The 10,592-nt window shown below is 40.8% G+C and overlaps 1 long non-coding RNA gene across 1 annotated transcript; it reads right to left on the bottom strand.

Moving 5' to 3' along the window:
- Positions 1-1,898: 1,898 nt before the first annotated feature.
- Positions 1,899-10,330, bottom strand: LOC121470087 (uncharacterized). Its single transcript, XR_005980660.2, has 2 exons — positions 8,763-10,330; positions 1,899-4,016 (listed from the first exon to the last, which is right to left on the bottom strand). It is a non-coding gene; the product is annotated as an uncharacterized lncRNA (long non-coding RNA).
- Positions 10,331-10,592: the final 262 nt, after the last annotated feature.

Raw genomic sequence — 10,592 nt, 5'->3', positions numbered from 1 at the left:
AGGGTGAGCTTCCAACTGCAGAAATAACAATGGTAATTAAAAAGGAGTTTTGCAATTATAAAATTGCTTTAGCTATAAAAAGGAAATAAATGAAAATACTCATGGTGTCGCTAACATCCTTGCATGATGAAACAACTACAAGCTAGTGTCCTTAAAGCAGCTTAACAGGAGAAAGAAATAAGCCAACAAATTCTAAAAGCATTTGGATTACCATACATTAGCTAGCATTCCCTCAATAAACATATCAATACATGTATTATAAACCCTATCAGAATTTCCTTTTGGTGGTTAGAACTGATATACCAACTAAAAACACCATAACCTTTCTATACCTACTTTCCACATTTTGTTTTTCTGTATTCAGCTATACAGTCCTCTTTAACCTATTAATATACTAGTATCTTGATAATATATGAAGAAGTTCAAGACACAGAATGTCTCTTTTGAATGAAGAAAACTTGCGTTTACTCTTCATCAAATCATGATGTGGCTACCAATATTCCCCTTATTGAGTATGTCGTTAAAGTAAAACAAGAGTGTTTTGACTGACAATCTACTACAGGTGAAAAATATGTGGATCATAATGCAGTCAACACAGCTAGCTCATTCAGGGCTAGGTCCCAAAATCATGTTCATAACTGGGACAGCAACCTCTGATTACTAGCACATTACAATCTATTAAAGCTAACCTTCTCTGACAACCTTATGGTCAGACATGTTGGGGTGCAGAAAACCATGCAGAATGTCCTGTTTCCAGTTTAAGTTCATATATTTAGATGCTTGCCTCCAAAATCAAGATGTGCGCTGCCCAGAGAATTTTTCCACAAACATTCCATTCCTGAACGTATTATAGGCAATAGGGATGGGATTTATGCTTTTTTAGTTTTTTTCCCCTTCAGCCTACATGGGCTACCTGACCTCAAATAACACCTTCCAACAAAAAAAGAAAAAAAAAAAAAGGAAGTTGCCTACTTTTTCATGCCAATCCACATACCAAATTCCACTGCCTTTTTAGTTTCTAACTCCTGAAAGCTCTGATTAAACATGTCTTCCTACTTGTTCATTCATAGAATGGCTATTTTGTGTGGGTTATCACTGGCTCAGAAATAAAACCTCAAACACAAAGCAACATAGAGTGATTTACTGAGCAACACACGGGCAAGATTCTAGCATATGAACTGAAAAGCTACATGCAGAGTTATGAAGTCCAGCAACTACTAAACATCTACATCTTCCTGATTTTTTTTGTTCTATTTTTATCTAAAAGAGAAAATAATGTTTATCTCTCCCTAAGAGATATACATTATTACATGCAATATGCATATACTTTATCTGCTTATGTTTCTACAAGTTAATTGAAGGCTGTACATTTTCCTGGTTTGTGCCTATTGGTCATACTCTGAAACATGTTCTGGCAGTTTCAGTTTTCTTGTATCTGTATGTTGAATACTATCCTGTCTTTAGCATGATAAAAAATTGTTCAAAGCTACAAAGCCAACATTAGTTTTTTTAGGCTTCTTTAGCATATGAAGCATGTTTGTAGGAAGAGCCATAAGAGGAGAATACATATACTGAAATTTACAGTTTCTCAGAGATTAACTTTGTAAAGTTTGAGAGTTGTTTCTCAATCAGTAATTTAGCAATGAAAGAGAAAAGCAGAAAGATAGAATCCACAGTGTCCAGAAAGGACAGGTACTTTGGATTAAGAATGGTATCATTTAAATCTGTACATGCCTGAGAACGTGTGCAAAGATACTGGATGTGCACAATTGCATGCAGCAGCCAGCAATCTAAAGGAGATTCTGCATTGATGAATTACACTTTTAATAGGTACATTTAGCACCACTCGGCACTGGGAAACTACAGGTAGTTAAAAATTTCTGAGAGAAAATTGCAGCTGGTATCCTCAAATCTTTACTTTTATCAACAAAAAACATTAGGCTGCCAATGTGAGGCAGTACAGTGCTTTGTCTACCTGTTGAGGAAAAGGCTGAGAACAAAGATTCAGTGTTTGTCTAAATGAACAATGGAGATAGTCTTGTATTAACTACTCACAGACTGAGGCAGCTAGACATGCACAGCTGTGGTATGGAGACTATGCCGGCTAGTGCTGTGCCGGAGTTAAGCATAGCTGCAAGGCTGTGTATTTTACTTCAGACCTGTTGCCAAGATATAAGATAGGATGTACTCCTAGATACAGACACTCAAATTACATTCCAGCTTATGCCTTGTTTTACCTTGGCTTGATGTTTTCAGATAGGTTCCTTTGCACAAAACTTTCCGAACGGCCTTCAAGTTTGGACGTCTTTACCATTGCAGGGAATCAGACATTCTTAGGAAGCAAATCGTTTACATTTGACCAATACATCCAAGGCTGCTCTGCAGCAACATCAGTTTTGAACTGGCAGTTTTTAAAAATCTTATTGTCAAGACCTTACTTCATGCCTCTGTTTTCCACTCTTGTAATTGAATAATATAAGTCTACAAATGTTTAAAGAATATTCTTGAGTACTTGAGTACTTCTGTAATAAATGCTCTAAGACTGACAGTAACTTCCAAGACTTGCTGGCTTGCTCTGTGCAGTTATATCAGATTCTTGGTCTTCACTTGCCTTAGCAAAGTTGGCTAAAACCATGTTAAGATGCAAATTGCTCTACCTTATAAACAAAAAATATGCAAAAACTAATATATGCAAAAAACTAAGTTAAAATTCATCACAGTGAAGACCAACTTCTGTATATATGAACAAGAAATTAAATACAATGCAAAAATAACTCGCAAGACAAAAACCAAAAAATATTGACAGGACTAGAGGCCTGTATTAAACCACAGGCGACACAAAAATTAATGATATGACACTTTGCAAAACTAAAATTCAAGGAAAGAGGAGACCACTGTCATGCCAGTACATGCTACCAGAAATATTACATACACAAGAGACTAATTTTTTTACTTAAGTGTTAATATGGCTTTAGATAGACAATTGCATTGCATAAGAGTTTTTATAACCATGCTTTTCAAAAAAGCTAAAGAAAAGCTGGAAAAAGTCCAAAGTGGAGATTAAGAGGTTCAGAAAATATGAACTATGAAGAGAGATTGAAGAAATTTGCTTTGTTTAGTCTAGAAAACTGAGGAAAGATATGATAGGAGGCTTTCATGCATACAGGATTCCTGGTAAGGGGACATCAACCAATCTCTATGGCTCCTGAAGGACAAGAAATCAGAGTCATTTCCAATACAGAAAACTGTCCTGTGAAAGCAACTGTACGAGAAGAGAGGTGTAAGCAAGCTGCATGGGTAAGCTGTGGAACTAAATTGAACAAAAGGTTTACAAAAACAGGTTGGGCAACTGGAAATGGTCTGCTGTACTTGAGCCTCTTTAAGCTCTCTTTCAGAACTGGAAGATTATGTTATAAAGTCTCCTTGGAGCCTTCTCTTCTCCAGGATGAACATTCCAACTCTGTTTACATAGGAGAGGTGCTCCAGCCCTCGCATCATCTTCGTGGCCCACCTCTGGGCTTGCCCCAGCAGGTCCACAAACTACTATGCTGGAAGTCCCAGAGTTGGATGCAGTACTTTGATGGGGTCTCACAAAGGCAGATCAGAGATGAAGAAACTCTTCCCTCAACCTGCAGACTATGTTTCTCTTGATGCAGTCCAGGACATGATTGGCTCTCTGGATTGCAAGTGCACATTGCTGAGCTTCTCAACCACCAACACCCCCAAGTCCTTCTCCTCAGGGCTACTTTCAATCTGTCCTCTGCCCAGCCTGCATTCATACTTGGAATTGCCCTAAAACTGGTGCAGGACCTTGCACTTGCCTTTGCTGAACTGCATGAGGGTTGCACAGGCCAACCTCCCAAGTTTGTCAAGATCCTTCAGAGTGGCATCCCAATGTGGGCTGTCTTTCTTTACTCAGATGCCGACTTTCATACGACCTGGTAGAACTTCCTTAAAAATGCTGCTCCTCTGCTGAATTTGTGTTTGACTGTGCTTGAAAACAGTTTTAAAATTATCTGGGGGGTAGGAAAAGAGAAATTTGTTACGCATACATATCCAAACACACAGAGCATGACCACAGATGTCTCATCCCCTTACAAAATTTGGCTAAAAAAAAATTTACCCCCCCCATTCAAATCATAGACAAAGTAATTTTGATGTATACATTCTCAGTTCCTAGGAACTATTTTCACTGGCATGTTTGTTAGGTTGAAGTGCTTGCTAATGAAGTGAGGCTAAAGAATATGCTGGGCTGTAACTTCAAGGTCCATGTGTCCGAGAGTAATTTCCTAGAGAACTTCCTATTATTGAGTGAAGTTCTCACTTGAAGTGAGTTGAAGCTTAGGCTGAACTGTTGCAGAGCACTGCTTGTGCTTTTGTTCTATTTTGCAGGCCAAGTCTGGAGCCTCAAAAGGGCCATAAGAATTATTTCTCAGTAAGGATTAAATTATTTGATGTCTCTAATGTTACTGAAGTTGTCAGACTGTCCTATTTCAGATATTATAAGAGGTTTTATTTCAGAGAATGGATAGGTGTCTGGATGGTGGAAAATATTAGCTAATATTTTTTATATAAATTATATATTTTTGTATAAATTATAATATATATATTATATAATATTTTTAGTATAGCTAAACATCAGACTTCTTTAGCTCTTGCATGACTCTCTCCAGAACTGCTTACTCTACTCCACGTGCTGTGCAACTTGGCAGTGCTACAGTATCAAGCAAACTGCTAAGACAACTTTCTCAAAATTTCCTCCCATTCCCAACAGTTAAAGTAATTAGAGTGACACAATTTGGGAGACAACTGTAATTGATATAGATATAATTCTATATGTGATTTGAATTTAGAAACATGAGTCACAGCAGGCTGCACTTCTGTCATGGATTAACCCAGCAGGCACTTTAACACCACACAGCCATTCACTCCCCCCATCAGTGGGATGGAGTAGAGAAGCAGAAGAAAAACAACTGAAATCTGTGGGTTAAAATAAAGACTAAAAGGACAGAAAAAGAAAGGCAAAATAATAACAATAATACTGCTATTTGTTATTACTGTTATAAGAATTAAAATATACAATGATGCCCAAAGTAATTGCTCAGCACTCACTGACTGATGCTCAGCCAGTTCCCAAGCAGTGAGACACCATTCCCATGCCAATTCCCCAGTTTTATCGTACAGCATGATGCCACATAGTATGGAGCATTCCTCTGGCCAGTTAGTGTCAGCTGTCCTGGCTGTATCTCTTTCCAGCTTCTTGTCCCCCCAGACTACTCCCTGGTAGAGTGGGGCGAGAAGCTGCAAAGTCTTTGGATCAATATAAACACTACCTAGCAACAACTAAAACAGCAGAGTGTTATCAACATTATTCTCATCCTAATTCCAAAACACAGCACTGTACCAGCTAATAGGAAGAAAATTAACTCTATCCCGGACAAAATCAGTATAACTTCCAATAAAGTCATGTAAGAACCTGATTCTGAAGAATTTTTGACTTTTTGTAAGCAGGTACACACTGCTACAAAGGTCAACAGGGTTAATGATGTATCTAAAATTAACAGGAATGGGAAAGGCTTTGCAGTATTCAACACAACTATTATGATCTCTGGGATAAAGAAAAGGCTAGACATAATATGTACCATACTTTCTATGCACTTTTCACCTCATGTATATACATTATGTGGCTTGCAGTTCCACTAAGTAGCAGACTGCTTGGGAGTTTCAGCTGGGGTGTGTCAAGGATTCTTAGTCATAAATTTCATAGATCATTTTATTTGCTCAAAATAATCTCTTGGCAAGACATCTTACTTCCCTGCCCCTAAGGCATTGTTTGTAATAAAAGTCTGAAAATAACTATACCAGGCAACTTTGTTATTCAGTCTTCTTCTTCAACATGAAATGGAATCTCTTACAGTCTGTGTACTTCCTAATGTGCTGCTGCATCAAACTGCATAGAAACTCGTGAAGAAAAAGGGAATGACTAAATTCTTTCTTTTACTGCTCAGTTGTGAAGTTCATCGTTTGTCTAATCTTGTTAACTCTAGACCAAGTTCATAACACAGACTGTAATATAGAGAGACTGCACTAACAGTTTTTGTGCAAATAGAAAAAAAGCAGAGCTACACATATTGCAATAACACAGAGAGGACATTGGAAATTACCAACTAGGCTTTTTATTTTATATTTCTCTGTCCCTTCTAGACATTCCATTTTAAGCAACTGGCCTTTAAGAAACTCCAGGCACACCACTTCCTAGCACAAAGTTAATCTTCCCTCTCATGAGCACATTACTGTTTATTCATCAATTCTCTTAGTTATTTTAAACACATATCTTTCAAGTTGTGTAATGACAGAACAGTCCTTTTTTAATATACAAGTTATTTGTTTTTTCTACCACATGACTGCCAGCAACACCCAGCTATGTATTGCACAGATCTTTCAATGCCTTTTTTCCTGACGATTGGAAGATATTATGCAATATTAAGTAATTAACAGCATTTTTAGGAGTGTTCTACTGGATCTGGAAATAATTGATTGCTTCTGCCTAATTAAAAGAAGGAAAGAAGAGGATAAAGATTTGCACATGATATGGTATTTTGCTCAAGTGAGGTTTCATGTTGTGGCAAAAATGTGTATGTTCTGTCTTGTGCATAATCAGTCCTGCCTGATTGTGTAATAAGAAATTAATGGAGACAAGAGATGCTCTCAGAGGTGAACAAAAGTTAAATCTATTTTTCACTTTGTGATTATGTGTGAGGACTATAAGCTCTGCAGCTGCCTGTTTACAACTCACAAAAACACACTGGGACACAGATTGCTAATGGATGTAAATGAACAGCTTTCTTTCACTTCAGAGGATCAAAGGTCCCAGTATATAAATGTACAAACATGTACTTATGGTCACCTCTGCTGAATAAAACATCTAAAATGCATGTCCACAAATATGTCCACAAGAATTCTAATGAAAACCAAGGAAACTCAACCATGTGCTTGAATTTGAATACATGTTCTAATGATTCACTGACTAGAAATACTTCAGTGAGGCAGAGACTAGATGCCTATATCTACAGTTACTTTCCATCTGCTACTTACAAAGGAAATACATGAAAAAGCCTTTTGATAGGGAATACTAGGGTTTTCCTCTTTTTCCTCTTTTTCCTATTTTTCCTCTTTTTCCTTCACAGACAAAAGAAAACAACTTGTTTTTAATTTCAGGAATAGAGTTTGGGGGTATTTTTTGGCTCATGATGCAAATTCTAAATATTTCTTTTAAATAAATGCTTTCTCATTCTAGGGAAAAAAGGCTTAAAAATTACAAATTAATTAAATTAAATTAATTAAAATTAAATTATTTTTCTGGTGAAAAATATGCTATTGGCATTACATTGCTACAAAAGTATATGCAACCCTTCAAGAAAATTTTATCACTTAGTTAATCTCTTTAAAGTATATTCTTCTCTTTAAATTGTAGTACATTTTGTAAACTCCAAAATCTGACTCCTAGTAAACAAATGTGCTGCACACCCACTACGATTTAGAAGAAATTAAAACATTTCTATTTTTTAAGGTGTAAGGGCTCAGCTCAATGAATTAGCTATCAATTAATCAGACTCTGCAATTTCCCACACTTTTTTTGGTATGGGAGAAGGTCTAATTTTGATGGAAGATCTTCAAAAACAAAAAAATACCCAATTGGCCTTGTGTATGTAGGCAGACTACAGCTGTGATTAGCACACAGAATATGCCTGCAAAATAAAAGAACACCAATAAGCAAGGTATTCTTGTCAAGAATATATGCACCAAAGTATTTTTTTACTCCAAATTAGACTAGACTAGAATGACTCTTGAATGAATGTAGAATGACTCTTTCACAGACATGGCACAGATATGCAAAACAGCAATGTCCTGAATTCCACCCCAGAGGGGAAGGGTTATGCCCTGCATTGAAATCCACACTCCTCCAACAGGTATCTACCCGCCCTTGGTAGGCAATCATTAGCTTCCTTACTGTCAGGACAATAAACGTCAACAGAGGACAGCCCACAGAAAGTCATAAATTGTGAGATCCTTCTCATCTGACTTTAGCCGCTGTCCTAGATTCAGCCAGGACAGGGTTAATTTTTTACAATAGCCAGAAGGATGATGGGGGGGGGGGGGGAAGGGGGGGACAGGCCCTAATGTCAGAGCCCCATTCAGCCTGGCCTTACAGAGATGGAATAAAGAATTTCATCCTAGTATCTAATCTAAATCTACTCTCTTTCAGTGCAAAGGCATTACCCCTTTTCCCACCCCTACACGCCCTTGCAAAAAGTTTCTCTCCATCTCTCTTGTAGGCTCCCTTCAGGTAGTGAAAGGCCACAATAAAGTCAATCCAGAGCCTTCTACAGGCTGAACAATCCCAATTCTTTAAGCCTTTCCTCGTGGGAGAAGTGTTCCATCCCTCTACTCAACTTGGTGGCTTCCTCTGGACTCCCTCCAGCAGCTCCATGTCCTTCCTGTGCTGGGACCCCAGAGCTGATGCAGCCCTGCAGGTGGCTCTCAGCAGAGCAGAGGGGCAGAATCCCCTCCTGGCCCTGCTGCCCACGCTGCTTTGGATGCAGCCCAGGACACGTTTGGCTCTCTGGGCTGGGAGTGCCCATGGCTGGGTCATGTCCAGCCTCTACCCACAGCACCCCCAAGCCCCTCTGGGCAGGGTTGTTCATGATCTGTTCATCCCCAGCCTGTGTTGGTACTGGGAGTTGCCTGCCTGGGTGCAGTACCCTGTACTTGGCCTTGTTTAATCTCATGAGATTTCCATCGACTGGTTCCTGAGCTTGTCCTGGTCCATCTGGATGGTGTTTCATTCTTCAGGTGTGTCAACTCCACCACTCAGCTTGGTGTCATCTGCAAACTGGATGATCTCTCCATCTATGTACCTGAGAAAGACATTAAATAGAACTGGTCCCAGTACCGACCCCTGAAGGACTCATGTCTATCAGGACTCTGAGCCCCCAACCACCACCCACTGGATGTGACCATCCACCAATTCCTTATCCAGCAAACAGTTCACAGATAAGCTGTTCTTTTTGGTACCATTATACTTACAGAAGCTAAATACTCTGTGATATGATACTGCATTCACTATGCTCTTCAGTTTTATGCTGAGAATACTGACTGCAAGAAGGGAGAAAAATTATCTCAACTAGCATAAAATGTTAGACCTGTCCAGGTTAGAGCAGTCCATGTATCTTGCATGCTCTCTCTCTTGCTGATCTTTTAGGGGTTTTTTTACTGACATGGCTCTCATCATCGCCATAATTTCTCTTCTCTCTCAGTTCTTTATCTTGAGATGGTTGAGGTTTTTCTTCTATGAATCACTGTACAGTAAAGAGACCTACTTCAGATGGTATACTCTATCTTCTAAGTTAAAAGGGCAGACAATAGTTTTGGCTTTGCCCTAATATACACAATTCTGCAGCTATCTCTCATTCTTTGGGTCAAGAATTTCCCAGAGCATTTCCTAGGATAATCTGCAGTGCAGTAATTCCTCCTCATACATTAGCCAGCACAATTGTCTGATGCATTTTACACAGTTCAGAGTCCAACTCAGTCACTGCTCACTCCAATTTTCCCTCACCCCACACGCAATTGCCTGACTAGGTCTTTCTCGTTCACTGACACTCCACTTCCCACGGGAGCACATGCCAAGCACACAAAGCCCAGGGAATGCAGAGGAATTAACCATTTTTGGAATTTGATTACCTCAAAGCTGTTTCACACACACAAGTCACTTTTAGTCATTCAGAATATGACATGATGTAAGGAACCTACCTTTTAACCTTTTGATTTCCCGTTACCTGGAATTCATATTACATGGGAAATTCTTAGCTGAAGTAGTATTAGTCATTTTATTAATTAAACAAATCTGCACTACAGCGATAGTAATTTCACTCCTAAGGCAAATTTGTTTGAGGGTCATCCCCACAAACTTTTCTCCAGTGACAAGGAGACGTGGAAAGGGGACAACAGGTCCCTGCTGCTCTAGCCTGCCCTCTCTGTCCTCTCTTCCCCCACGGGAACCGGCTCCACCAAGGCTGGGCAAGAAGGGCTAGTGAGATTTGCCCTTACTCCCCTTTTTGTGAGGCCAGTGATCTGTGCGCTGTGTACTGAACCAGCGGGCAGGCAGAGGAAGTCTCACTCAGAGAACTGCGTTAATTCAGTGAAGGATGCTTTCGCTAGCGCCCCGGGACAGCCAGCGGCAGCGGCGTCAGGGCGCACCTCTCCTCCAGGGCCCGCCAGGTGCCGGCGGCGGGACGCGCCCCCAGCGCCCCCGCTGCGGTGTGCGCGGCCGGAGAGCGGGGCCGGGACGGCGGGCGGGCGGCGGGAGCGGCGGGAGCGGCGGGAGCGGTGCCGGGCGGGCTCCCGGCCGGCTAAGGGAGCGAGGGCCCCGGCGGGCCCGGGCGGCTCCCGCTGCCGGCGGGGAAGGCGCCGGGGGCCGGGCGGCGCGCGGGGCCGCGGGCAGCGCGGGAGGCCCCGGGGGCCCAGCGCCCCCTCGCGGCGCGGCCGGGCGCAGCGGCTCCCCCGGCCCGCGGGCGCGCCCGCCCCCGCCC

Source organism: Taeniopygia guttata, chromosome 5 (genome assembly GCF_048771995.1).
Source record: "Taeniopygia guttata chromosome 5, bTaeGut7.mat, whole genome shotgun sequence".
Taxonomy (NCBI): Eukaryota; Metazoa; Chordata; class Aves; order Passeriformes; family Estrildidae; genus Taeniopygia; species Taeniopygia guttata.
Note: the sequence above shows the minus strand (reverse complement) of the source record. Positions and strands in the feature narration are given on the sequence as shown.